The following is a 19,365-nucleotide window of genomic DNA, read 5'->3' on the forward strand; positions in this document are numbered from 1 at the left end:
TCACAACTTCGAATTACAATTCCAAAATCAGATTTGAATCTGATATTGTTATTTTAATATTATTTTGAACTGAATGATGATTTTTTAATTTGAACTGTGATTCTGAATTGTGAGTCTGCATTTAAATTTGAATTCTATTTAGATGCTGGTTTTTTGAACCCAAATTATGAATTATATAATGTAAATTGAACTTGTATTCCGCGTATGGATTTGAATTCGTTTCACAATGTTTAGTTAAGCGAACAATTGGAGAAATCAAATGTCAAAAGTCTATTACCCGTGTAGCGGTGTAGTTCCTTATCGGGATCGCTTATTTTTAGCAACTGTACGATTGTTATCTAGAAACAATCAATAAAAACCATTATTTTATTGACATTTCATAAACAATTGAATCTTTTTTGTACCATTTAAGCTATGTTTGGGAAGCCGAGGATTGAAAGGAAAATTAGGTGATAGGCTAGGGGAATAAATTGATCCAAAATTTGTTTTTGTTTGGCATGTTATTTTCATCAGTTATCAAATATTGATTTTATTTACTCAAAACTGACTTTTAAACGCCATATCATTATAAAAACACAATCTGACTGAAGATTCGAATTTAGAACATAAAAGTAAAAAAAAATCAAGAATTAAATTAATTTTAATTTCAAGCTTATCATCATTTGAAGACATCTACTTTAAAATAAGAAATTTTGATAAGTCTTGAATGGTTACAAATTTAAATGTAAAGGTAGGTAAAAAAATGGCTCACCTGCACAGTGGACTGTGGATGTCTCGTCGCACTGTGCTTGTTCAAGGCGGGTGTCTCGCCACGCCTAAGTGGATGACTAAGTGTCCAAGACAAAATCTCAAAAAGTTATTTATATATAAGCAACCATTGTTCCTGATCTAACTACGAAACAAAGTACATGTGTACATTACTGTCTTAATACGATACATAATCATGGAAATATTTAAAAAAAAGTAAATGTATAGAAGAGCCCATCCAAAAGAATTCGTTTAGTAATTGGAATGATTTCTTTTAAAAGACAATGAAAATTGTGTTAAAATATTGATTTTGTGTCAGTTATTTTTATTTGATTTTATCTCAAACTCTCATCTTTACGCTTAACATTGGTTTTGATTGAAACAAAAAGATTTTTTAAAGATGAAAAGACATTTAGTCTGTTTGTTCTTGCGTAAAAGTAATATCAAAAAATTCATCCGGAATCGAATCAATTGAAACATTTCTTTTTTTCTTCTTAGGTGTTTTAGTTGTCTTCAAATCTTGGTTTGATTTGTTGCTGTCATCCAGAGATTTTTTGGTAGCTCGAACGCTACGTTTCTTAGGTTTGCTAGCATCAATTTTCGGTTGATCAGTTTCTGACCCAGTTCGAGTTTTATCTTCTTCATTTTTTTCAAAAGAAGGCTTTGTTTCAGATACTGACTTTTTCAAATAGCCTCGTAGAGTGTTCATGTTGTACATACACCTGAAATAAAATTAAACTCTTGAAAAAGTTCTTTTCGATTCGCTTCGTTTGTGACTTTTTAGAAATTGTAAAAAATAAGACAGCTGACCTCTAATTTAGATAATAGAGCAACCGATAAGCTATCCATTCCAAACAATAATTATGAAAAGAATCAAAATATTGGTCAAAACAAATTCAAAGAATAAACATATTGGTTGTTGTTAAAGAATAACAGCACTCATGATCTCATATTGCAATTCGAAGTGAGCAAGTAGTATTATTAGAGTCCTGGTATTAAGTTGTTTCGAAACTAAACGAAAATAGATGCCCTCTGAATGATTCCTTTGAAACTGGGGAAGAACTTCGTTCTTTGATATTGGTATAAATCAACAAAATTTCAACAAATTCCATGTCGGAAATAAAAATCCTTATAAATTGACAGAATAGATGCTGTAAATATTTGGAACAATACTTTTAAATTAGTTATAAAAACGACGTAATGTAAACATACAAAATATATAGTCATGATAATCATAACAATTGTTTTACATCTTGAAGCTTCAACAATATTTCTGTAAAGTGTTCGTTATTGAAAACGTGAAAGAAAATGTTTTCTTTTTATGTTCCAAGTGAAATTATCCTGCCATTCGCTTCAGGACGCATAGAGTATAAAACTGCTGATTAATAATGAAAAAAAAAAACTTACCGTTTTAAACTATATCAGCAAGTACAACTGCAAGTGAAAGTTGATTTTTTTTCTTCCGGTTACCTATATCACAGCCTTAGATGAAGCAGTCCAGCATGCACCAGTTGATGTGTTAAAATTTTAGAATTACAGAAAATTCCAGAACTATTAAAGTAGAACAGTGGTGGTTGTTGTGGGCTGTGGTGTAGAATTGGTACACGAGTTCCTCCAGCCACTCTTGCGATCAGTACACTGACCAAATCAGATTCTGGTTATCTTGATACTGTATAGAACGGTGGATCTGTAACCTGACGCAAAGCTTTGTAGGAACTCTACCTTCTTGACTTCTCGGGTTTATTATTTCGCTCGAAACGCGTGGATGCACTTTCCAAAATTGCGGCCGTTCGGTTTCGCGGAAAAAAATCTGCAATATTCAATGTAAACAACACGAAAAAATAAATTTCCTTGAATTGAGTTTAAATTACATGCCTGGTGATATAATGTTACATGTTTTCATGTAATTATGTACCCGAATCGAAGTTTTGAAATCAGTTTTGTGACTTCATAATATGTGCACTAGGGGTGGCAGCCAAATGGTTCATGTCGAATTTCGATGATCGACTAAATACATTTAGTAGATTGGTCCAAAAAACTAACCTGTGTAAAATCTCAATCGGACTTGGTTTAGGGGTGCCTCATAGAGCTCAAACTTAAAATTTTTCGATGCATTTGGAATTTGGATCTTGCATTTTAATATTAATTCGAGGCTTAATGATAATTTTTGAATTTGAACTATGTCAAGAGCTAGAAGCAAAAATTTCAATGCCTTTGAGAGCATTCTTATTTTAAACCTTACTTAGAAGTAAGGGCTATCTATTTCATATTTGCATAAGTATTTACACATTGTAACCTTAAATTGAATTAGCGAATTTAAATTTCAAACCTAAAATCTGAATTTGAATCTTGTATATGAATGACTAAACGATGAGTTTAAATTTAAACAATGAGTCTGCATATAATTTTAATTCCGTTTCACAGTGTTAAGTTAAGCAAACAATTGCAAAAATAACAACATCGATTTGGTTCTGAATCTGGATCCAGAATCTGAGTTTTGAATTTGAACTCTGAATTCATATTCAGAACCCGAACGCTTATTATGAATTCCGAATCTGAATTCTGAATATGAGTTCTGAATCTTATCTAATCTGAAATCTGCATCTAAAATCTGAATTTAAAATCTGAAAGTTAATCCTAAACCTAATTTTGAATCTGAATACTGAATCTAAATCTGAATCTGAATCTGTTTCTCAACAATTTCTTAATCACCTATTTTAGTTTCGCTTCATTTTTGGCTTTTTGAAAATGGTAAGAAAACAAAATAGCTAACTTTTATTTAGCTAATAAAGCAACCTATAAGCTATCCGTTCCAAACAATATTCACAAATCAAATTAAAAATATTTGTCGAAAAAATCCAAAGTATTGCATTTCGTAGTGAACGACCAATTTTATATTAGCAGTATTATAAGAGTGCTAACAATAAGTTGTTTCGGATCGAAACTGTACGAAAATAATAATCCCTTTGGAACTGGGGAAGATTTTGGTTGATTGATATTGGTAGAAATCAATAAAATCTTTTAACAAACCTAATGTAAAAGAATTACACTAAGAATCGCTATTCTCATTGTATGACGTTACTAAAAATTCTTGTAAATTGACGTATCTAATATAAGCTGCAAATGTTTGGAACAATACATTCAACGTAGTTATAAAAAAACGACGTAATGTAAACGCACAAAAATATTTAAACTCTTAAATAAAATATTTAATTCTACACACTTAGCTGTAGTTTAGATGATTGTTACATTTCAAACCATCTGGACCAATAAAGGTAAAGTTGTATGAGACTGATAACAAATTACAGACAAACTGAAGAACCTGATGTGTGGCTTAATTGATTGAGATTTGAAGGAAATTCTCGACCTTAACGTTTATTTCTTTCTAACTGTCATAATGAACAAGTGCCATAAAATTATGAAAAAGCTTCTTAAAATGAATCAATAATCAACATGTTTCTAATATATGATATGAGCCTACAGGGTTGAATAATTCTACTGAATCAAAGCAATCGAAAGATTCTTTTTAATTCAAGCACAGTATAAGAAAAGTTCATCTGAACTTACTTTTGAAATACCGGTATCTACCGGTATTTCAAAAGTAACTTACTTCGTTTTCGATTGAAACAGCAATATCTGAGCTTTTCTTATACCGTGGTTTAATTAAAGGGAATCTTCCGATTGCTTCGATTTAGAAGTTTATAATATTTTGTATTAATTTTACATATAATAAAATTATTACTAATAAGTGTTAGAAGAATTTTTCTTCTTTTTATGTTCTATGTATAATCTTTCTGTACCGCGGTTCGGAATGCGTTGAACATAGAACTGTTGATTAAAATTCAATAAAACTTACCGTTTGAAACTGTATCAGCAAGTCGAAAACAACTGAAAGTTGACTGGTCTTTTTTGTTCCGGTTACCAATGGCTCAGTCTTAGACGAAGCGGTCCAGCATGCACTGCTTGATGTGGTGTAGAATTGGTACACGAGTTTCTCCAGCCACTGCCGTTTGTAATTGATACTTAATGCACTTTCGTTGATCAGGTTTAAGCCTTGGAATAATACACAGACCAAATCAGATTCAGATCGCGTGGATGCACTTTTCTATCCAAAAATGCGGCCGTTAGATTTTGCGCGAAAAAACACGAGAACGAAAAACACGAAATAACACGATAAAATAAGTTTCTTTAAATTGAGTTTGAATTTAATGCTTGATAATGTAATGTTAAATGGTTTCATGTTATTAAAAACCCAAATCTAAATTCTTAAACCTTTTTGAGATTGCATGATATGAGCAATGTATGTGCTAATTTTACAATGTATCATACCGAGTGTTATATCAAATTAAATATTACATGAAATGTTAAGTTCATCTTTATCTTCCGATTATAAATCATCTTATTTTACTGCTGACATAAATATATGTTCAGGTTGAAAAATTTAGAAATGATGTTTAACAACGGTTGGTTTGGTCGGTGCCACAAAATAATATCAACAAGCTTTTGCGAGCATAAGTGTTGATTAACTTCAATCGATAGGTGCCATTTTCTCCCCAAATATTAATAAAAGTTAGCGACTTACATTTGGTTCTGCTTAGATGCTTCGGCTCTCCGGTTGCATACCTTCCAGGCGTTTATTAGGTGCGGGCAGACCTTGCTTGAGCCTCGAACAATCCCTTCACCGCACCGTATCATCCTCCCACATCGGGTGGGCTGTTACTTCCACCGTTGAGTACGACAGACCTATCCAGTCCTCCACACTGCTTTCATGCATTGACACTGGACACCACCATTCACTTTTAGCACACGTGATACAGCTGACAACAGCTGCAATTCCGCGCACTTCAGCGCGTCCAAAGGACGTTCGATGTTCCTGTCCATTCTGTGGACTTTCTCTGGTGTTCCATTCTCTTGTCATCTGTTGGCCAAGCGATTGAGAGGATATTTCCGCACCGGTGACCCCTTCTCGTACTCCGAACCACCGCATCGATCCTAGGGAAACGAAACTGTCCTCCTGCAGTTGGCTAACACAAAAGGGACTTCGAAAAACGTCTTTGACCACCAGTAGACGCGAAAAAAAAACCGGCAATTGTGTCCTCAGCTGATAAAAGGCGGTGACCCTATTGGACTTCGGAAGGTTTTCGAATGACTCACCCCTTTAGATCGGCACGAACATGTGCTCCGGAAGAGGGCGCCGAAACTTGCTTTCCTTGGTTGGCTGCTTGTCCGCCGAAGCACTAGGTAGCGGCGTCTGAATGTGCTTTCAGTCAACAGGGAAGTGGCGAGTTGCCCTCTCGGATATCGGAACCGGAAGTGCACAAGGTGGTCACTGGTGAATCTCGAGAGCTCGATCGAAAAGGGGTCCTGTCAGAAAAAGAGTTTCCGTTCAGGAATAAATATAACTTTGGTTCCAAGAAATACTCACGGTTTCAACGCCTTTTCTGTAGACTTTGGGCAATTGCCTGTCTGGCTGTTTTTTTTTTTTTCAATTTCGAACAGCTCGTAACTGGTGGCCAATCTGTGGAGCACGGCTAGAAAATACCAACTGTTTAATTAGGTTATGCAGGTGGAGCTGCCAACTTAACAAGATTTGTTTTGTTGTTTTTATTTTCCTTTCCTTTCCGCACGCCAGACTCCGTTTTCTCAAAGTCGATGCGATTTTCTATACCTTGGTTTGTTTCGGTGTTATCTCCTTCTTGCTTCCCAAATAAAATAGCTTTCGCTCTAGCATGTATTCATGCTTTTGCTTGAAAGAGTAGGTGATTGAAGATGTTTGCAAATCTCGCGTAACATTTCAAAAGGGCAAATCTAGTACTTGATTCGATACGAGAAATACGAGAAACCACTTTTTGCTCATGAAAATCAACCAAAGTGGTGTTTTTTCGAAAAACTGTTTTTGTCAAAAATCGACTTTAAAATTTCAAAAATTACCAAAGAGGGGAAATTCGGATAATCGAAATTTTAATTTTGATGCTGAATGACTGAAATGCATTTTAAAATCAAAACATGCATTTGTGTATGTATGTATGTATGTATGTATGGTTCCCCCATCGGTAGCAAGGTTCAGCCTATGTCTGTGTGGCTTGGCCTTCGAATTGCTTCTCAGGCTTCCACGGCCGATGGTTCGTCGAGGGAAGGCATCAAACCTTCAGAGACCTACAATGGTTGGCAATCCACTCCGCTTGCATTAGTCTCTTGAGATTAACCCCAGATGCATTCCCTCTGGAATATTTAGTTATAGGTATATAGTAAGTTATATATAGAAACAAGTCTTACTTGTCGGCAACTATTATGGGATACGAACCCAAAAGTTTTTCTTGCCGATACCGGGAATCGAACCCAGTACGCCTGGGTTACCAGACTCGCGCCAGCTTATCCACTAGACCACATCAGCGCTAAATTTGGAATTCAAATCATGCATTTGACTATAAGTTCGGAACAGAATGATGATTTTTGAATTTTAACTGTGACTCTGAATTATAAGTCTGCATCTAATTGGAGTTTTGAATTTTCAATGCCGATTCTAAATTGTAAATATGAATTAAATTCTTAATATGAATTTTGATTCTGTCTGGCTTCCTAATGCGTTAACAGAGTAAAAAGCGAACAATTGCAGGAACCAAATTCAATTTTATTCTCAATCTAGATTCTGGACATGGGTTCTAAATCTGAATCCTGAATCTGTGTTCTGAATTTAAATTTTGAATCTGAATACTGAAGCTGAATGTTGATTCTGAATTCCGAATCGGAATTCTGAATATGGGTTCTGAAAACTGCTTCAAAAATCTGAATTTGAATTCTGTATCAAAATCATAAATATGTATCTTATTTGGAATCTGAATACTGAATCTAAATTCTGATTCTGCAAACACATATTGCTTTCTTGAAGAATGTTTTCATCACTTATGTCGAAATGTAAAGAAACCTTTAAGCTATACAAATTCAAAGAATAAACATATTTTTTTATTAGGAAACAAAAATAGAACCCAAGATCTCGTATAACGCTAAGAAAAAGTTTTCTTTTCATGTACTAAGTAAAATATTTCTGCCTTGCGGTTCAGGATGCGTAAAGCATAAAACTTCTGATTAATATTGATTGAAATAAACTTACCTTTTAGATCTATAACAGCAAGTAAAACTGCAAGTAAAAGTTGATTGTTCTTGTTCCGGTTACCTGTCACAGTCTTGGACGAAGCGGTCCAGCGTGCACCGATTGAAGTGTTCAAATTTTAGAATAACACAGCGGTTGCTGTGAGCTGTAGTGTAGAATTGGTACAAGAGTTCCTCCAGCTCAGAATGATTTTGTCTCCATATCTGACTTTTAATTCGTCTCAACCTTTAGCTTCACTGGCCAACAATTTGGTGCTGCCGATACATGCAATTTTGTAGTTTACAAAAGCGAAAGAGATAAAAGAACATACCTCTCATTTCAACTTTTCAACTTTTTTGCAATTATCTGAGTCAGCTTGGCAAGTACCGGGAAGCTTGGCAAAACTCGCATAAGAATAATCAGCTAAATGCAAATATGTATGTAAACCTTGGAATCTAAGCAAAACACCATCGCTTCGGTAATTTTGTCATGCCACTTGTGGCAAACGTGACGATAGATTTCGTTTGCTTGATTGCTCACGCGGAATTTTGTACTTAGCCTGGATAATTGCAGCACTCGCGACTGAATGTGCTCTAATCGGCATGTCATCGCATAACCATCTCCAACATAGCGCACAGGAATCTCCCGTAATGTGTGGCTTCGTTTTCGGGAGTAAGTGGTGTTGCAGAATATTCGATAGTAGCATAGGAGGGTAAACAAATTGACCGTCTTCAAGGCTGTGTGGCAAAGTTCAACGCATCCAAGGCTGTGAGTCTGCACCGCGAGAACAGACAAAGCTGCAGACTCGGGATAGGCACCAGGAATCATCTCGCTCGTCAGTCGATGCATGATCTTGTCGACGTGTTCCTGATGTTTCTTTCTCTCGTCCTGTGACTTGTCGATCAGAGAATTGTGGCGCTCCTGTTCCTTCTTGTTCTTCGATGCATTTTGTTCTTTGGAACCCATTGATGACTTGGTCAGCTGCTTTAGCTTGTTTACTTCCTTCTGATAACTCTCAATAGGAACTTGCAGATCACACATTTTCAGGGACCAGAAGGTAACCAAGAACTGGGGGCTTATGTCTTCCCAAATCTTGGGCGGATGCAGCGGTCGCATGGATTCGATACATTTCGAAACAGGTGGCTTCCAGATATTTTGCCATTTTCTGGGAGTTTGAAAGTTTTCCGAGTTTTGATCCACCATCCGAAGCTGATCGTACTTTTGCTGTTGGAAAACAATAATTATGAATATTGTCTCTATAAATTAAACAAGATTCAACTTACGCTAATGGCATGGTAGAACATTGGTTTGTCTGGGAAAAAAACAACGTTCGAGTGGATTTGGTATTCTTGCAACATATTATGGATACTCGGCAGGCGGTCGGCATACTCCTCGACGCAGTAGTTGGATCCAAGGGACAGTTACAACAGATCGTTACTTGCCAAGTAATTGTCGTTGCGATGACTTTTGAGTTTAGTATTGCACCAATCTGTTCGGCTGTTTTTGCTTTCGTTACGCGCCCGGAACGTGGTGGATGCGTCATTGGAATCCAGTTCCAACTTTTCACGGTATTTTTTGGAAAACTTCTCTCCTTCCATCTTAGGTTTGCCAGAGTGATGTAAAACTTCTTCTTGATGTGATTATGTTCTGAATCCAGATGGTTTGAGTTCAGGTAAGGTTTTGCTCCACCGCAAACGTCTTCCACAAACTGGACATAGATTTCTTCAGCAGCCGCCACTGCCGTTAGATTATTTGCTTTAGCCGTTGCAACGAGCATACTTTGGGTTCGGGCAGATCGTTTCCCTTGTAAATGGATGTATGATTTGAAATATTGAACTAAATCTCAAGTTCTGACCATTGATCTCTTTGACAATGAGGTTCTGTGGGACAAACAACATGGGAACCAGCTCCTTGAGATTTTTTCAACTCTGGGGTAATGTCAGCCAACGAATGTTTGATTCGTAGCCACGGTTAAGCCGGGGTGTGGCATGAGAAAGCATACAATTTCCGTGAAATCCTCCTAATGCACCAGCTTCGTACCAGTCTTCGGCTAGAAACTGAAGTCTCTGGAACAATTTTTGCCATTGTTTTCGCCTTTGTAAACGCTAGACGTCCATTTTCAGGGCTAGCTGTAATAGAAGAGAGTTTAGCGTATCTACAATTCTAATTATTTAGTCAGAAGATCTTTATGGACAGTACTCTACGCAAAAACTGAGGCACAATCCCGTGATGTGCTTGGGCTTTCGAAGGCACCCCGTGGCTCCATGAGCAGAATTGCCAACTTTCCTCCTTTCGGCATGTCGTGCAGAAAAATATCCGATCACATAAGTATACCGGTTGTGTCCCGTTCACTTCTACCGCGCCACAAAAATCGGGTTAGCGGCTTGTTTCCGTCATCCAATCAGGCTGAGGCAGCCTAATGGCATCCGTACTTTGAGTACATTAGCGCAGCCACAAATTCAGAAAACTTTCGCCCTTTCGAAAATCACCGGCTACCGATACAACACAGTTCGGTCCGGAACCTATTCCTAAACAATATTTCGTTCAGTGCATTTTCGTTTAACACAAACATGTGGTCGTCTCCGATTTCCAGCACTTGAACCGGTTTTCCTTCCATGGTTTCCGAATTACAGAGATTTTGTTCCTGTTTGAGCACTGTAACAGATCCACTCCGTTCTACTACCGGAGTAATTTTCTGTTCCAAAACTGCTCTTCGACTGCAATCCAGAATCGAAACTATACACCGGTTTTTCAGTGCAGGATGCAGGTATGGGAATCCCGTTCGCTGCGATCTCGTTTGCTCTCCAAGGCTCGCGACTCGCGCTCCGTGACAGCCTGCAGCTCGTATTCGTCGGCCGCTGCTGCAGTTAGAGCAGCTGAAATATAAAAAAAAAACAAGTTATCGAACAGCTCTTATTCGAACAAAAATAAAATAACACCTCTGATCGATTTTTCTCGCCGTTTCTCGGCTTCTTTCTCGCGCTTCTGTTCGGCGGCTGCTTCTTCCCGTTCCCGTTTTCCACGTTTGATTTCCTTCGTCGCGGTACCGCTACTGCTTACGACGGAAGTCTCCCGAGTGGACGATTCCGGTGTTTCTTTCTTGATCCACCACCTTCGATTCTTATCGAGCGAAGCATTTCGATAAGATGGACCAAACCTTCCGGGGCCCTCGGCCAGACGCGCCAACAAATCGATTGTGTTGAGAAGATTGTTTTCCGTAATCACCAAATTACACACTCGTACACGTACACGTACACGCTCCTTTTTTTAAACTCAAAATTAAGTAGTTTTGGTTCAAAACAGCACTTCAGTGGCAGCCCTCAACTTTGAGTTTGACTGGGCAATCGCCAAACTAAGTTCTGAGAGGCATACTCAATACTAAGTTCGGCAGCCGTACTCAAATTTATCCTTTTTATTCGAGGGTTGCTTAGCACGAATTAAACTGCTAATGCTACGATGACTAAATGACAATTAAAAAAAAAATTGTTTTTTTACGAATTTAAGTGAAAATGAATTTAAGTATTTTGTAAACCTTAGTTGAAATGTCGAAATTGTGAGTAATTCAAAACCTAAATTATGTGAAAGAAAATCGAACCATAATTACGTATTTAAGGCTCTAGTGAAGGTATTTTGTCGATGAAATCCTCAAACAGGTATCCTTTAATCGAAAAATTAAAATTGAAATTTTAGAAAAAGCCTTACTAAAAGCATATAAAAAGCAACAAAATCTGTTCTTGTGAGCGGCAAAAACCATTTTGTTTCGATAGAACGATTTGGAATCGCAACAAATTATTTTTAACTAGTTGCGAAATTATAACTGGGAGCTTAAAGAATTCTAAAATCTCTATCTGAGCACCGAATCTATATAAAGATACGGGTCTGAACCTCAAACCATTTAATTTCAACGAAATATCTCAACATAAAATCATCATCATTTAGAATTAAAATAAGCAGCTGACATTCATGTAGGATTGCATAGAATGTCAGTTAACACAAACGATGCCTACTTTATGCTGTAATGTGGAACACTGTGATGTGGAAACCCTTAAATCGTTAAAGCAGTTAATCGCTTTCAACCAAGAACTAGTATTCTAGCGAAAGATTATTTTAAAACTTTACAGATGTCGATGACAAATTTTTTTTTAATGCATTTTCAAATCAACAAATGTCAAATGACCAAAAGCTTCGTTCAACCGTTGGTAAAAATCGGTTTCAACTGGTATCGGTCAATTGATAGATGTTCAACGAGCCAATGTTTGATCGAAACAAGTTGGGTCGTTGTTCAATGGAGCAAGTGGAAACTAATCGAAACCAATCCAGCTCGGCAGCAGGATTCGTTTCGACCTGGTAGAAATCGGTCGAAGTCAATCGGAAAGAGACAGATGATCAACTGTCAATCCATTTCTACTTGTTTCGACCCGTTTCAACCAAAGTCCATTGAACAGACTAAAAATTAACATAGAAAATTTTAAAATATACGAAATTGAAAATAGTGGATTAAAACATACGATTAGATTATCTGATGTTTCAATTTTACTTTCCATGAAAATCCAGCTTTTTGAAAAAAAAAATGTCGTTGTAACAATGTTCTAATGATTTTTCTTTATTAAATGACCCCTGGAATTGAAATACTTCGTATGGACTAAGCACAGATTTCAAGCTAGGAAAATCTAGTTATTGATATTATTAAGTTTTTGGAATGGCTACTTTCAATATTTATATCACTTCATTTTAAGTCTAAGTGATATCAATACACAAAAATAAAGAATTTAGTACTAAATAATAAAATGATTTATCTTTAACAAATATATACGTATATAAATCACAATAATTGAACTCAAATACCATATTTCGAATATTTACATACAATGATAACTTAAATTTTGAAAGCAACCTGTGCATTCAAATTTGGGAAGGTATATTACCTACAAAATTATTCTTTCTTAGTCTAGTGTTAGGCTCCCGCCAGCATCTCATTCAAAGATCCAGTCATTTCTTTACTACCAGCAGACAGCCTGCCTAGCCACGCCAAATCGTGACGCGGCATCCTGAACTCTCATCAACCTGTGGATCCCTGGCAGCTTGATCACCCATCAATCGTCTTCACGGCCCCATTGAGCATCCACCCGGACTACATCCAGTTGGAATATTCTAGAGCTTTATGATTTTGCCTCCGTTAGGAGATGTTAGCAAGCCACAACAACACAGTCAGACACACCTGTTCTAACTGCGCGGTCGTCGGCCGCACCAAAAATGAGCCTCAACTGTAACCACCATTGCCACCAGCCACCCGAAGCCTAGTAAGTGTTATCTAGGGAAAGGAGTAGCAGTGGCAATTTACGGCCATACAGCGGACCAGGGGCAAACGAGCATCATTCACCCCGACGGGAATAGAGATTTACAGATGTACAGACTATATGACAACATGTTGCATAAGTGATCGCTGTACAGTTTCAGTTTACTGCCCGCAACATTGTCGACATACGTGAGCATGTGATATCTGTCCGAAACATTATAAATCCGGACTGCAAAGCTTGATTGAGTCTAGCGAGACATGCAAAGTAGCCTCTCTATCCCCGCGAGCTTAAAGCTCCGTTCATCAAAACCCGTTATAGGTTGGGCAACTGATATTGACACAAAATTAAAATAAGTAATTTAATGAAATTGTTTAAAAATCATTTGAATCTGATTCTGCAGCTACAACTAGAAAAGATAGGAACCAAAAATATAATTCTAAAAACAGAATCTGTAATTTGAAACCCGTTCATTTTAGTATAAAATCATAAAATCTCATGAATTAACCCCATGACATTATAATATGTAGAGGTAAATTCTAAATTCAAATTGAGGCGCTTGGGATCAAAGGGGTCAAGTGCCTAAATGATAGTTTCGAGAAAACGCGCTTTAAAGTTGGGAAGGTGCTCGAGTTCTCATATATTTTTCGAATTCGAGCAGTTTTAATTCAATCAAACAAGTGTTAATAAATTATAGAAAAAATCTGAGTTTTGCACCGTTAGGTATACTTAACTCAAAACTGATGATTTTGGCACTTGCACCCCTCTGATCCTGAGGGCCTCAATTATTCTATTTCTTATATATAAAAATGGAGGCGTTTTCTTTGTAACAACATCACGTATGAATGGTCGGTCGGAATGAAGTGAAATTTGGTATCCGAGGGTTTTTTGGGTCAGAGATGGTTTGTATAATAGTTTCAAGGATCTCACTTTTTATGAAAGGTGGTTCCAATACAAATTCTACTTTATTTGTTACGATTTCCTTAAGAATCTATTCGCGAGCACGATGCAGTTAAGGACGTGTAGATAAAATTTATTACGATTTATACTTTAGAAGGTAGAACGAAGTTTATCGGGTCAGCTAGTTTTATCAGAAATATGTACATTTTGAATCTTAAACCAGAATTTGAATTTACAACTGTGAATTACAATTCCAAAATCAGATTTGAATATGATATTATTATTTTAATATTATTTTGAACTGAATGCTGATTTTTTAATTTGAACTGTGATTCTGAATTGTGAGTCTGCATTTAAATTTGAATTCTATTTAGATGCTGGTTTTTGAATCCAAATTATGAATTATAAAATGTAAATTGAATTTGTATTCCGCGTATGGATTTGAATTCGTTTCATAATGTTAAGTTAAGCGGACAATTGGAGAAATCCAAATTCGAATGGTAATCGAATGTAATAGTATGAGTAATTGAAACTTAGATTAGTGTCATAACAATCAAAAAATTTTTTGAACAAATAAATTTTTTATGAACCATGGACCATTAATTCACTAGCAAGAGGTATGGCACTGCTTGAATGAGCGCGCAAACGGTTTGAGTAAAATCAGTCTGGATCGAAATATTTTGCACAAACCACCCTCTGTGGCATAGTGTACGGTGCTGTTTGTACAATATTCAGGAAATTTACTCAGTCCCAGTAGGGGTGGCGGTGGTTTTTTGTTGTTAGTGTTATCGTCAGCCATCGTTTGTGTTCGCGCTAAATACGTTTGTATCGTGTGTGGGCGAGCATAGATCAAACAATCGTCTTGGAATTATCGAATTTGCACACGCCATTTGTGTTGTCTATGGCATGGTGTATGGTGCTGTTTGTACAAACTTCAAGCCATTTACTCAGCCCCAGACGGGGTGGAGATGGTTTTTTTTGTTGCTGGTACTGTATTCGCCAGCAATCGTTTGTGTTCGCGCGAAATTTGGCGAGCATAGAATCAAACAATCGCCGTGGAATCATCGCATTTTTTACAAATGTGATGTAGTCTATTCCCCGTGCAGCGTTGTAGTTCCATATCGGGATGATTTTCAGCACCCGTACGATTGTTATCTAGAAATAACCAAGCAAAAGCATTATTATTAATATTGACATTTCATAAATAATTCAATCTTTTTTTGTTTGCATTTAAACAGCTATGTATGTATAGAAAGCCGAAAAGGATTTAAAGGAAAATTAGGCGATAGATTAGGAGAGTAAATATATCTTAAATTAGTTTTCGTTTGGCATATTATTTCCATCAGTTATCAAAGATTGATTTTATTTACTTAAAACTAATGAATTTTAAATGCCATGTCATTATAAAAACACAATTTGAATAAAAATTCGAATTTAGAACGTAAAAGTAAAAAAAAATCAAGAATTAAATAAAATTTAATTTTAAGCTTATCATCATTTGAACACATCTACTTCAAAATAAGAAATTTGGATGGATGAGGTAACAAATTCAAAAGGAAGTTAAAAAAATTGCTCACCTGCCTTTATCATTGACGCTTGCGACGTATCATTCAGAACGCTTATGCAGCTTAAGCATAAAGTCGGCTGCCAAATCCTGTTGCGTAGTTTAACTCTTGGGATATATCCAGAAAATTCATTCGATGCACTGCGGCCAATCTCACTACTCTGGCAGGTATGGAATCTTCGACTCGATGTTGAACTTATGGTTACTCAGAAACAGCTAGTCTCCTTTCTCCGGCAGATTAAAGGCGGTAGATAACTACATTTTTCCGACCGACATCTGGTGGTAAGTGAAGGTATCCGACCTCTGAGAGCGTCTAAAAACAAATGGGTGTTCGCTCACCAACGCTTATGCATTCATCTGAAGCATCCTTTCGTCAATTTATGGAAAATAGGATATGTTTCAATCAATAGAATTAGTCATAAAATATATTAAAAAGATACCCACCAATGAAAATGTGACCATCACAAAATGTCCTTGGGCTGATCAATACGCCTAGGAACATGCACATGCACCTTCGATGAATAATTTTGGCCTAGAAATGACAAAATAATTTTTTAATTGATTGATAATGGTTGGAATAATTGCTAACTTACCACTTGAAATCGCTGATGGAAGCGCCGTTAGCTCGTAACTGAAAAACGTTGATTATCGGTCCACCTTTTGAGCAACACAGCCTTGCCGTGGGCTATAATAATTCCCCACTCGTCTCAGGTGACGGGCACGGCGATTGTTTTTGGATTGGAAATGGCATCAAGCTCCAATCCGCGGCACGTTACTCATGATGCCGAAGTTTTTGACCGTCTTGATCAACAAACCAGCACCGCGTGCCACCGTTGCTAAATTTTTCGTAAAGGACTCCGGCGCTGCTCAAAGACACAAAATATAAGGTGGAGTAATATTTGTAGTAAATACTGGGTACTTACGGCAAGCGCGGAATATCAGGATTTTCGATAAAGGTTCTCAGATGCAGATTATTAGTTGGATTCCGATCAATAGCTATCGAAATTTGCTGCATAATCGCAAACCTCCTCGATTTCCGCTGTTGTAGCTTCGGTCAGCATGAAGTAAATCAAACTGGACTGCGCTCTTCCCTGGTCGTAGGATGGTTTCCATTCCGGTGAATCTTGGATAATCGTATTCGCTTTTAACAATGGATATCTCGTCACACTGTGCTTGTTCAAGGCGGGTGTCTCGCCACGCCTTAGTGGATGTCCACGTGTCCAGCCACGCTGTGCAATGCAAAACAATTGAGAATGTAATCTCGCTTCAAATAGTGGATGTCTCGTCGCACTGTGCTTGTTCAAGGCGGGTGTCTCGCCACGCCTTAGTGGATGTTCAAGTGTCCATCCACACTGTGCAATGCAAAAGTATTGAGAATGTTATCTCGCTTCAAACAGTGGATGTCTCGTCGCACTGTGCTTGTTCAAGGCGGGTGTCTCGCCCACCTTAGTGGATGTCCAAGTGTCCATCCACACTGTGCAATGCAAAAGTATTGAGAATGTTATCTCGCTTCAAACAGTGGATGTCTCGTCGCACTGTGCTTATTCAAGGCGGGTGTCTCGCCACGCCTTAGTGGATGTCCAAGTGTCCAGCCACGCTGTGCAATGCAAAACAATTGAGAATGTTATCTCGCTTCAAACAGTGGATGTCTCGTCGCACTGTGCTTGTTCAAGGCGGGTGTCTCGCCACGCCTTAGTGGATGTCCAAGTGTCCAGCCACGCTGTGCAATGCAAAAGTATTGAGAATGTTATCTCGCTTCAAACAGTGGATGTCTCGTCGCACTGTGCTTGTTCAAGGCGGGTGTCTCGCCACGCCTTAGTGGATGTCCAAGTGTCCATCCACACTGTGCAATGCAAAAGTATTGAGAATGTTATCTCGCTTCAAACAGTGGATGTCTCGTCGCACTGTGCTTGTTCAAGGCGGGTGTTCAGCCACGCCTTAGTGGATGTCCAAGTGTCCATCCACACTGTGCAATGCAAAAGTATTGAGAATGTTATCTCGCTTCAAACAGTGGATGTCTCGTCGCACTGTGCTTATTCAAGGCGGGTGTCTCGCCACGCCTAAGTGGATGTCCAAGTGTCCAGCCACGCTGTGCAATGCAAAACAATTGAGAATGTTATCTCGCTTCAAACAGTGGATGTCTCGTCGCACTGTGCTTGTTCAAGGCGGGTGTCTCGCCACGCCTTAGTGGATGTCCAAGTGTCCAGCCACGCTGTGCAATGCAAAACAATTGAGAATGTTATCTCGCTTCAAACAGTGGATGTCTCGTCGCACTGTGCTTGTTCAAGGCGGGTGTCTCGCCACGCCTTAGTGGATGTCCAAGTGTCCATCCACACTGTGCAATGCAAAAGTATTGAGAATGTTATCTCGCTTCAAACAGTGGATGTCTCGTCGCACTGTGCTTGTTCAAGGCGGGTGTTCAGCCACGCCTTAGTGGATGTCCAAGTGTCCATCCACACTGTGCAATGCAAAAGTATTGAGAATGTTATCTCGCTTCAAACAGTGGATGTCTCGTCGCACTGTGCTTGTTCAAGGCGGGTGTCTCGCCACGCCTTAGTGGATGTCCAAGTGTCCAGCCACGCTGTGCAATGCAAAACAATTGAGAATGTTATCTCGCTTCAAACAGTGGATGTCTCGTCGCACTGTGCTTGTTCAAGGCGGGTGTCTCGCCACGCCTTAGTGGATGTCCAAGTGTCCATCCACACTGTGCAATGCAAAAGTATTGAGAATGTTATCTCGCTTCAAACAGTGGATGTCTCGTCGCACTGTGCTTGTTCAAGGCGGGTGTTCAGCCACGCCTTAGTGGATGTCCAAGTGTCCATCCACACTGTGCAATGCAAAAGTATTGAGAATGTTATCTCGCTTCAAACAGTGGATGTCTCGTCGCACTGTGCTTGTTCAAGGCGGGTGTTCAGCCACGCCTTAGTGGATGTCCAAGTGTCCATCCACACTGTGCAATGCAAAAGTATTGAGAATGTTATCTCGCTTCAAACAGTGGATGTCTCGTCGCACTGTGCTTATTCAAGGCGGGTGTCTCGCCACGCCTAAGTGGATGTCCAAGTGTCCAGCCACGCTGTGCAATGCAAAACAATTGAGAATGTAATCTCGCTTCAAATAGTGGATGTCTCGTCGCACTGTGCTTGTTCAAGGCGGGTGTCTCGCCACGCCTTAGTGGATGTTCAAGTGTCCATCCACACTGTGCAATGCAAAAGTATTGAGAATGTTATCTCGCTTCAAACAGTGGATGTCTCGTCGCACTGTGCTTGTTCAAGGCGGGTGTCTCGCCCACCTTAGTGGATGTCCAAGTGTCCATCCACACTGTGCAATGCAAAAGTATTGAGAATGTTATCTCGCTTCAAACAGTGGATGTCTCGTCGCACTGTGCTTATTCAAGGCGGGTGTCTCGCCACGCCTTAGTGGATGTCCAAGTGTCCAGCCACGCTGTGCAATGCAAAACAATTGAGAATGTTATCTCGCTTCAAACAGTGGATGTCTCGTCGCACTGTGCTTGTTCAAGGCGGGTGTCTCGCCACGCCTTAGTGGATGTCCAAGTGTCCAGCCACGCTGTGCAATGCAAAAGTATTGAGAATGTTATCTCGCTTCAAACAGTGGATGTCTCGTCGCACTGTGCTTGTTCAAGGCGGGTGTCTCGCCACGCCTTAGTGGATGTCCAAGTGTCCATCCACACTGTGCAATGCAAAAGTATTGAGAATGTTATCTCGCTTCAAACAGTGGATGTCTCGTCGCACTGTGCTTGTTCAAGGCGGGTG

General features: G+C 38.6%; 1 long non-coding RNA gene and 1 pseudogene across 1 annotated transcript; both read right to left on the reverse strand.

Moving 5' to 3' along the window:
- Positions 1-5,811: 5,811 nt before the first annotated feature.
- LOC129759288 (atlastin-like) lies at positions 5,812-10,136 on the reverse strand (annotated as a pseudogene).
- Positions 10,137-14,701: 4,565 nt separating this feature from the next.
- LOC129759289 (uncharacterized) lies at positions 14,702-16,819 on the reverse strand. Its single transcript, XR_008740157.1, has 5 exons — positions 16,519-16,819; positions 16,189-16,458; positions 16,040-16,127; positions 15,609-15,962; positions 14,702-15,186 (listed from the first exon to the last, which is right to left on the reverse strand). It is a non-coding gene; the product is annotated as an uncharacterized LOC129759289 (long non-coding RNA).
- Between the last annotated feature and the right edge of the window lie 2,546 nt (positions 16,820-19,365).

This window comes from Uranotaenia lowii, unplaced genomic scaffold, assembly GCF_029784155.1.
Source record: "Uranotaenia lowii strain MFRU-FL unplaced genomic scaffold, ASM2978415v1 HiC_scaffold_136, whole genome shotgun sequence".
Lineage (NCBI taxonomy): Eukaryota > Metazoa > Arthropoda > Insecta > Diptera > Culicidae > Uranotaenia > Uranotaenia lowii.